The 10,792-nt window shown below is 43.2% G+C and overlaps 1 pseudogene; it reads right to left on the bottom strand.

Annotated features, from left to right (window-relative positions):
- The window catches only part of LOC100949164, a 96,563-nt pseudogene that overhangs the window by 2,515 nt on the left and 83,256 nt on the right, over positions 1 to 10,792 (bottom strand).

Raw genomic sequence — 10,792 nt, 5'->3', positions numbered from 1 at the left:
ACAGAGTCTCACACTGTGGCCCTGGCTACAGTGTAATGGTGTCATAACTCACATGGTGAGTTTGATGATGTCAAACTCTTGGGACTACAGAAGGACTACAGTGGCCTGTGTCACTACCCCCAGCTAGTTTTTCTATTTTTAGTAGAGGCAAAGGTCTCATTCTTGCTCAGGCTGGTCTCAAAGCTCAAGTGATCCATCCACCTGTCTCAGCTTCCCAGAGTGCTAGGATTACAGGCAGTGAGCCACGGAGCCTGGCTAGAAGGAAGAATTTTTCAACACTTTTCAATGCTGTGATTTGGGTTTCCCAGTCAAATTCCCTCAGATTTGATCTAGAATTTTGTTCCGAAATGAACATGAAAATTGCTGCAGCCCTGCAGCCAACACTGCTACCATCCCTGGCCTATCCTTGCTGAGACCTGCAGTTCTGAACTTCCCTGAGTCTCTGGAGCTGCGGAGGCGCAGCACGGTGGCTACTACTATCACTGAGCCCCCCCTCCACCCTCCACAACTCTCTTAGTCAAGATGGGAAGAGCTATGTCTCTACCCTAATCAAGATGGGAGGAGCTACTCCCGGAGGGGATCAAGGGGCTGGGTTGGGGGAAGGAACCCCCTGAAGCCGGACACTGGCAAGTCCGCTACTTTTTGCAAACCTTGATGTAGACAGCCTCAGCCACACTGGATCTCAGAGAGTGGGGGAAATGGAGTGAAAAAAGAAGAACCCAGTCTAGCTGACAGACTCCAGTGGGAATCCAGGGACAGTGCACACCCAGTCCTGCCTTCTTCACCGACCCAACCCAGAATCACCACATCAGCCTTGTACCCCTAAACTACCCTCCCATCCCCTCTGTGTCTGGTTCTCAGCAGAGAACAGTACCAGGTGGCCTTGGGCTCCTGCTCTTTGGAGATCTTCATCTAAGTAGGCCTCAAAGAAGCTAAGGAAATTTCACCCCAAAATATGATTCCTTGGTATAAAGAATATTTTGAATTAAAGGCCATTCATGATCAGAAAGCATTGGAAAAGGCCTTTCCCCTATTACATAAAACTTGAGTAATGTGATTTACAATAGAAGGAGCTGCTGACTTTCTTATTACATGCTAGTAGACCTGGCCCCAAGGTCATTTGAAGCAGGAGATCTGTATCTCAGGTTAATCTACAAATCAATCTGTTTCCACCCATCTACACATGTCTCCCCCAGCAGCCACTTGCTGCACATACACTTTCCACATTCTCCCCCCCTCCCTTCCCAAACCATCACTGAGACACTGGGTAATCATTCTCGTGGATCCCCCATGCACATGGTATTTAGAAATAAACCTTTCTCTTATTAATCTACCATAATTATAAGTTGATCTTTCAGCAAACCAGATCAAGGGAAAAGGGCAGATTTCACCCTGATCCCTACAGGCTCCAAGAGGTCAGTGAAGCCAAGAGTTTCACTATATAGATAAAACCCCAGGTGGCCCATCCTGGTACTTGCCACACATCAGAATTTGGGGTTAATACACAGCCTAGGGTCTCATCCTGAACTCTCAACATGCTGAACACATTGTAATTCCCCAAACCTTTCTGTTTGGGAGTTGCAAGCACTCTGCCAAGAAGGTTGGCTTGGCTGAGCTTGGGACTCTTTAACCTCTAAGCCTGGGCCCTTCTGAGCACCCACTGGATAAGCATTGAGCTCTCATACAGAGCTCTAGCAAGCCACCCGTCCTGCTGCAGAATGGCCTGTTGGATGCCTTGTCCATCTCTCCAAACTGTGGGCTGCTTGAGGGCAAGAACTACCAGGTCACATGTCTGGACCATGTCAGGCACTTAGAGATGTACAGTGAAATAATACGTGAAAAAAGAAAGAGTTACCTACAACTAAGCTGTTAAGAAAATGCGGAGAAAGAATATCTTCTACTTAAGCCTCTTGTGGAAGAAATGTTCAAACTATCCCCAAAGGCAAGATTGCATTTGTACATGGGGAAATTGGAGAGAGGAAAGGAGCTCCCAGAAGTGGAAATGCAGAAAGTCTGTGTAGGTGGCACTTCTACCTTCTGCCACCTTCCAGACTGGTGTGGTCTTGAGCCGGTTACTAATCCCTGTGTGCCTCAATTCCTACCAGTGAAATGAGAATACTAATAACACCTCTCTCACAGAGTTCTGAGGATTGAGTAAGTTGGCATACCCTCACTGTTTAGAACAGGTCTTGATATACAGTAAACATTTATGGAAATGTCAATGAATATTAATACTATTGCCAGTATTTTTTTTACCTATATTAGTTTTTGTAATTGGTTCTAATTCAATCGAAACATATAAATATATCCCCCTTTAAAGTATGTAGATTGACTTGGTGCCCATAGCACAGCGGTCACGGTGCCAGCCACATACACCAAGGGTGGTGGGTTCAAACCTGGCTCAGGCCAGCTAAACAACAGCAACAAAAAAATAACCAGGTGTTGTGGCAGGTGCCTGTAGTTCCTGATACATGGGAGGCTGAGGCAAGAGGATCACTTGAACCCAAGAATTTAAGGTTGCTGTGATCTAAGATGCCATGGCACTCTACCAAGGGTGACCAAGGGAGACTCTGTCTCAAAAAAAAGAGAGAGAGAGAGAGAAAAGGAAGAAAAGAAATAAAAGCATCAAACTTGTAAAGAGTTCTATTTCCATTTTGATTTTTTAAAAGTTACAAAGTTACCAAATTTCATTCAGGTATCTTAGATCCTTTTAGGATAAGACCTCAAGAATAATTAACCCAGTCCCCGAAACCCTCTCAAGTCCAACAAACAAACTTTCAACAACTCATTTGGAAGACTTGACAATAGAATGAGTATATATAACCAGAACACGTAATTTATGTATTTAGTAATGCATTAGGTTTCCTTTTACATTTGTCATTTAGATTTGTTGGCAGAAATAAAATACATGCACCACCAAAAAAGGTAAATTTCAGAAAAACAGTAAGAAATGCAAACTATAGGGTAAACTGATCTACTTTTAAAAATCCAATTTATCAAATTTCATCTTCATCTGCCATTTTTGGATTGACCACTATTGTTAGTTAGACAATTCCAATTGCTGAGAGTTCATTTCTTGCTTCTTGAATATGTTTAATTTTTTTACAAAGCTTCCAGCTGTGCCAGTAGCTTCCGTGAGGTCGTTTTCCACATTATCCTCTGTCACAGATACCTTGCAAGATATTTATCTTTGAGTTGCAAAAGCCTAAGTGAAAAGCTACTCTTTTGACCTTTTAATTTATAAAACTCCACTGAAAAGAAATCCATTCAATTTTAATCAAGTCCACAAAAATATTTGCATTATTAAGAATCAAACACTTTCAAGAAAATAAAGATCTTCAGAGTTGTTTTTTTATTGTTTTGCAGTTTTTGGCCAGGGCTGGGTTTGAACATGCCACGTCCACTATATGGGGCGAGCACCCTACTCCTTTGAGCCACAGGCACCGCCCTCTTCAGAGTTTTTAAATCTTGTATTAGAGCCTTTTTTTTTTTGGAGACAGAATCCCTCTTTGTCGCCCTCCGTAGAGTGCTGTGGCATCATAGCTCACAGCAACCTCCAATTCTTGGGCTCAAGTGATTCGTTTGCTGCAGCCTCCCGGGTAGCTAGGACTATAGGTGCCCACCACAATGCCCCCCTATTTTTAGAGATGGGGGAACTCCTGAGCTCAGGCGATCTGCCCGTCAGCCTCCCAGAGTGCCAGGATTACAGGCGTGAGCCACTGCGCCTGGCCTTAGAGTCTTACTTTGATTTTCCGGGACTGCAACTAGATTTTCCAGATATTTCACAGTCTTTCTTCTTTTTGAGGCAGTCTCAAGCAGCCTTTCTTTTCTTACCAACGGATCTTTCAGTAGTTTCCCGGTTTTTGCTGCTGTGAACATTTTATACATACTTCCTGCAAAACTCTCTCAGTCACATACTTGGAGTAAAACCGAGCATCTCAAGGTCAACTGTATGAGAAGACCTAAGTAATTTCCAAACTGGTTGCACTAAGTTATGCTCCCATAGCAGTATACGAGTTTCACTGTTTCAAATCCTCACCAACTCCTGGTTAGACTTTATAGGTTTGTGTGTGTGTGCGTGTGTATGTGTGTATGTGTTTGAGGCAGAGCCTCCTGTGTCACCCTGGGTAGACTGCTGTGGCATCATAGCTTATAGAAACCTCAAATTCCTGAGCTCAAGTGATCCTCTTGTCTCAGCCTCCCAAGTAGCTGGGAGTACATTTGCCTGCCACAATACCCGGTTAATTTTACTATTTTTAGTGTGTGTGTGAGGTGTGTCTCACTTTGCTCAGGCTGGTCTCGAATTCCTGAACGCAGGCAAAGCACCTACCTCAGCCTCCCAGAGTACTAGGATTACAGGCGTAGGCCACCATGCTCGGGCTAGACTTTACAGGTTTTGCAGATTGTGGGCAGGTGTTATAACTCACAAATGTAATCCTAGTACTTTGTGAGGCTGAGGCAGAAAGCTCTCTTTAGCCAAGGAGTTTGAGCTTGTAGTGAGGTATGATGATGCCACTGCACTCTAGCCTGGGGGACAGAGTAAGACCCCCAGGTCTTACTGTTTTTCATTAACCTTATTTTTGCTCTCAATTAGGGAAAAATCTGTCTTAGTTGTCTGAGATGTAAGAGTCACAGGGGACGTCATCACACAGTTCGTGGTAGAGAAGTAGCTGAAGGTGTGGTATGAATCTGTATGTCTGTCTCCCAAAGCAGTCTGTACTACCACTTGCCTGTGGGCACAAGTATTTGCTGTTCATCAGAAGTCTGTGCATACTGGAAAACAATTGTATCTTGCTGAGTGCTGCCTGAAATTGTTGTGGTTAACATCTGAAGTCCCTGTACACCATTCACCTGTGCCCGGACTGGCAAACTGTTAAGGCTCCATATGGGGCCATGGCAGTCTTCTGCCCACTGTAGTCTGACAGATGGGAGTTGGAACAGACATAGAAGTGGCAGCAGAAATTCTAGGGTTTTCTCTGTCTCCTTTCTGCTCCTTGTGTTTTCAGAAGATAGGTCTTCAAAAATTTTTCTGTGTCCCAGGATCCCACGGACTTTCTGTGAGGAGCCTGTACTGTCAAATGAATCCTTACTCTCTGATAAAGATGATATCTGTTGAGCAATGTGGGCTCCCTGAACTGCTGAACAAGGCTGAGGTGCAGTCTCTGAAATGCTGCTCTTGTGGCTATGAGTGTCCTGGAAGGTGTTGCCCTCGTGGGAGCTGGAGGTGAAGCACTATTGCTAGTATTAAGTACAAAGGACAAATGTGTCAGAAATTCAGAGACAGAAAAATAGAAGGTGATAGGGATCTGCCTGCTTTTTTATAGTATTTCCTATTCTAAATTTTCCCAACAGTAACACTGTTTCAAACAGAGCGTTCCACTGTTTCCAGTCTGTCACACTATTTTGTTTGGAGAGGGTCATTTTACCCTCAGAAAGAAGTCATTAGATCTTTTTATTTAGGGATCTAAAATGATCTGTGTTTTGATATTGTATAAGATTCCTCTCAATTTCATTGCTGGTTGGAAAAAAGACAGAACACGGATCAATTATATAAACAGTGAAAACACACACACACATATACACACACACTAGGGAACATGGGCACAAGTGCCTGACCAGGAAGCCAAGTTGTATTTCTTTAAAAATCATGGCTACACAGGACATCTGTATATACACTGGCTAATTAAATTATCAAGGATTCGGTTCTTCTGATTTTTTTTACTCTCTAAATTTTCTGGTTAAGGCCAGATGCATTGAATTTATGTGGTCCTAAAAAAAAACACACACACACACAAGAAAAAAACAGTAATGTGGAAAGCATAATATATGAGATTCCGATACACAATAGTATGTCTACATTTTATTTGATCATTTGCAGTTAAATTCCTCCTAATCCATCCTTTTTGCTTTTTGGTCATTTATATGCCAAGGTCTTGCCCCTTCTTTATTTTTTTTCCTTTAAAAAATAAAAGAAAATCACATAGAATTCACATTACCATTATAATCCTCTTCTGCTTGTTTAATATTTCCCTCCAGAATTTCTTTCTTTGCCCTCCAGTAATGACTATTCTTTCATTTTCTTATAAATCAATGACAATGACTGTAATTGATTTATAAGGAAAAGAAATAATAAGGGAATCACTGACTTCAGGAAAACAAAAAGAAAGGAAATCATTCGGGTACACTAAATACTCAAGTGTGGATATTTGCATACACAGAATAATGTGAAGAGTAAACGTGGATTTAGTGAAAAGTTGTAACTATTTTGAAAGAAAAGAGAAAGCAACGAATATGATGGTGGATAAGAAGTATAGGAAGTCAATAAATCATGTTTAAATTGGTAAACAAAATGAAAACAACATATATACATTTTCATTATGATTTTTAATTGACACATACAATTGTACATATTTGTGGGGTTCCAACAAATGTATATTCTATGTAATATCAAATCAGGGTAATTATAATCACCTCCGACATTTATCATTTCTTTGTGTTGGCACCATTCAAAATCTGCTTTTCTGGGGCCTGAGTGGTGTTTCAGGCCTGTAATCCCAGCACGCTGGGAGGCCAGGCAGGGGGATTGCCTTTGACCAGCCTGAGCATGAGCCAGACCTCATCTCTAAAAATAGCCAGGTGTTGTGGTGGGCGCCTGTAGTTCCAGCTACTCAGGGGGCTGAGGCAAGAGAATCACTTAAGGCCAAGAGTTTGAGTTTGCTGTGAGCTGTGACGCCATGGCACTCTACTGAGGGCAACAAAGAGAAACTCTGTCTATAAAAAAAAAAAAGAAAAATACACTAAATTGTTGTTAGAGTCCTCCTGTAGAAGACTAGACTTAATCCTCCTATCTAGCTGTAATTTTGTTTCTGTTAACCAATCTCTCCCTAGCCGCCCATCCTCTCTACCCTTTCCCACCTCTAGTAACCACGATTCCACTCTCGACTCCTCTGAAACCTACTTTTTCTAACTTCCACATATAAGTGAGAGCATCCAGTATTTATCTTTCTGTGCCTGGCTTATTTCACTGAAATAATGTCCTCATAGCTCATCCATATGGCTGTGAATGACAGGATTTCATTCTTTTCCATAGCTGCACAGCACTCTCCTGTGTGTGTGTACCACATTCTGTACCTGTTCATCTGCTGATCTCGTATGTTGATGATGGCAAATAGTGCTTTAGTCAGCATGGGTGGGTAAATACCCACAGTGAGATTGCTGAATTGTAGGTAATTCTATTCTTAGTTTTTTGAAATCTCCCTACTATTTTCCACAGTGGCTGTACTATTGATAATTTACATTGCCACCCATGGTGTATAAGCGTTCCCCCTTCTCTACATCCCCACCAGTATTTGTTATTTTTTTTGATAACAGCCGTTCTAACCGGGGTAAGATGATGTCCCCTTGTGGGTCTGAGTTGCACGTCCCTGATGGTTAGTGACGTCGAGCATGTTTTCATGCACCTGATGCCTGCTTGTGTATCTTCTTTTGCGAGCTGTCTATTCAGCTCATTGTGCTATGGAAATGTTGAAGTGCCAGAGAAAACAACTACAAGAGTTGTGGTTCCCCGGAAAGGAGCAATGGCGGAAACAGGGAAAGGTACAGACAGATAACTGCTTTGTTTTCTTTTGAGCTTTCCCCATGTGAATTTTATTTATTCATTTATTTTATTTTTAATTTTGTTTGAGACAGAGTCTTACTTTGTCGCCCTCGGTAGAGTGCCATGGTTTCACAGCTCGCAGCAACCTCAAACTCTTAGGCTCGAGTGATTCTCTTGCCTCAGCCTCCCAAGAAGCTGAGACTACAGGCACCTGCCACAACGCCTGGCTATTTTTAGAGATGGGGTCTTACTCTAGTTCAGGCTGGTCTCGAACCGGAACTTGTGAGCTCTGGAGATCTGCCTGCCTTGGCCTCCCAGAGTGCTGGGATTACAGGTGGGAGCCACTGCGTCTAGCCACCACATGTGATTTTAAAGCTATATGCATATGGTACTAATACAAACTAATTCAAACTACCACTTGATGGGGTTGTTGCATGGGCTGCGTATGATATTTGTGAAATACTTAGCACAGAGAGGAATGGTAACAATGGTCACTGTTGCTTGTATCAACCTATGACATAGTGGTTCAAATGATAATGTTAATGGACAATGTGTGCGGATTTCCCATCTGCACTCTTCCAAGGTTCCTTACAAGACAGGTGTATGAAAGGAAAGAATGTTTGCAGGGTACCCTTAGCTCTTTTAGAAAACATCTATTTTTAAATGTTAATTTTTAATTTAAGTAATGTTTGCAAAGTTGGGAATTTGTAAGTATATCTTCCTTGGCAAGAGAATTTAGATGACTCTAGAATAGGAATTTCACTGTAAAACTGGAAAGGGCTGAATAGAACGTAGATGAATTGACCTTAGGAGTTTCATGACACTCCTAAAGTTATAAGCAAAAAAATTTAAGAAATAAAAAGAAATTTAAAATATACATAAGTATATTTTTCCATATTTTCATAAGATTGGGGTCATTGAGTTTATAAAAATTTCTATAAAGAATATAATACCTTGATATCAGTTTTTCTGTAAAGAATATAATATGCTGATATAATTTGGGGTGTTAACAATACAGAAAAGCCCAGAATGTTATAGTGTCAGATGATCTCATTTCGAGAGAGAATGAAGAAAAAATTCCATTTGTGACTTAACTCAATGTACGGAACATATTTCCATAAATCCAGCTTTCTTGGGTCATGTCGACCAAGAGAAGTTTACAAAGGAAGTTTTTTTTGAAAGGAGCATAAGTGATGAATGTCAAAGCCTCAGCTACCTAAAGTAAAGCAGAGGATTGTTAACTACCTGTAAAGAAAAAAAAAATGTATACAAGATTAGTGTGGTTTTTTGTGTGTGCCCCCTTCAGCACATGAAGGGCAACAGAATGGGGAAGAAATTTGGGAAAAATAGAGAAGAGTTAAAAATTTTAATTTCACGTCCTAATTCTCTGTGCTCCTTTTTTCTTTGAACTTATCTTCTGCTCTCTCGGGAGCAGATGATGCTCACTTACTTTTTATAATCTTTTTCCCACCTTTGGATTCTCATATGATCCTTTCTCCATAAATCAATGGCAGAAACTTCCCCCAAAGATGTGTGATCTCTCACATCCCAGACAAACTGTGGTACAAAGTCCTCTCGTGCTGTCATTCAGCAAATCTCTACAGAGCCCTGCATAGATGCCTGGCTTCTAGGGGAGCTCATGGGACAGGGAACAGCAGAAACAGACATGGTTCTGGCTGGGCCCTGTGGCTCAGGCCTGTAACCCCAGAACTTTGGGAAGCTGAGGTAGGACAATTGCCTGAGGCCTGGGGTATGAGACCAATTGGGCAGCATAGCCAGACATTGTATCTACAAAAAACAAAAAAAAATTAGCAGTGTGTGGTGAGGTAAGCCTGGAGTCCTAAAACAACAACTGCAATAACAAAGAAAAGAAAAAGATATAGTTTGACAGTTACAGTTTATTGGACAGACAGCAATTACTTAACGGGTCACCCAAACAGAGAGGCACTGTTGGTGCTCTATGAGGAAGGGGGAACCGGCCATTAGAATCCGGGTGGGTGGGTGGCTGGGGCCTGAGCAAGGCCTCCTGGATAAGTGAATAAGTGATTCTCCTGCTAAGAACTGAAGGACAATGGCACCTTCCTTGGTGAAAGGGTGCTCATGCCAAGGCCTGGAGGCTTGAGCCAGATGCTCTGAGAGTAGGTGGGGCTGTAACCTGTAACCTCAGGGGAATAGTAACAATGGTGATGTATGGTGAGGCCAGATGCAGCTCTTGAGAGAAAGACCAGAGGGAGTTTTGCAGTTGGTTGGACTCACAGTTTCCTGGGGAGGACGTGTGGCGTCATGTAGGGTCACATGGTCCCACAGGGAAGCACCCGGACTGGTCACAGCGTGGGGGTGGGGAAACAGAACGGTGGGCATGAGCCTTCACTGTGGTTTCCCTGGACGCGGGAGGGGAGGGTGAGTGGGCTCTGGCCAGCTGTGTCTGAAAGCAGGGCCCTCCTGAAATGCACCTTCTCTGTGACTGTTACACATATGGTTTGGACCATCTACATCTCAGATGGTTTTGGGTGGGCCACGGTTTACTTGGGACTAGCCCCTAGCTACTTGGGGCTGTGTGTGGCCGTTGGAGCACTCCCCTGTAGATATGAAAAGTGTGCTCAACCCACTTGGTGGGGAGGACCGTGGGAGCATCAGGCTCTGACCGCCGTCCACCTGCTCCACAGTTGGCCTCTCAGCTCTGGCACTCTCTGGAGGGTAGGGTTGGGAGTCAGTCAAATACCTTAGTATTACGAAAGGAATAGTGTGGCGGGAAGTCAGGAGCAGACCAGTGAGAAGGCTTTGCACATGGTCCAGGAGAGAGAAAATTCCACCCCTGCCTCTGCCGAAACCACATGGGATGGGGTCACCAGTTTCTGAGAAGTCATCTTCACGAGTGGACAGACATCAGTGTCTGTGTGAGAAGGTGGTTCTGACACTTGCCAGAATCTTTTAGAGCCGAGCTCTGCACTCATCAGGTTAAGGAGAATGTGGCATCTGTGACCCCTGCTGTGCACGGGGATAGCCACCATTTATGGACGCTGACCAGGGGCTACATGGCATCCCAGTCGGGGTCACACAAAAGAAAGCCACATCTCCGGAGGTTCAATGAAGCTGGCCAGGTTCACACAGTTGGTTGAAATCAGTTTATCTGCATCCGGCTCGGCTCCTATAGCTCAACCAGCTAAGGTGTCAGCCATGTACACCTAAGGTGGC

This window comes from Otolemur garnettii, unplaced genomic scaffold, assembly GCF_000181295.1.
Source record: "Otolemur garnettii isolate 467f Iridium unplaced genomic scaffold, OtoGar3 scaffold00106, whole genome shotgun sequence".
NCBI classification, from domain to species: Eukaryota; Metazoa; Chordata; class Mammalia; order Primates; family Galagidae; genus Otolemur; species Otolemur garnettii.
The sequence above is the reverse complement of the archived record's forward strand: the minus strand, read 5'-3'. Positions and strand labels throughout refer to the sequence as shown.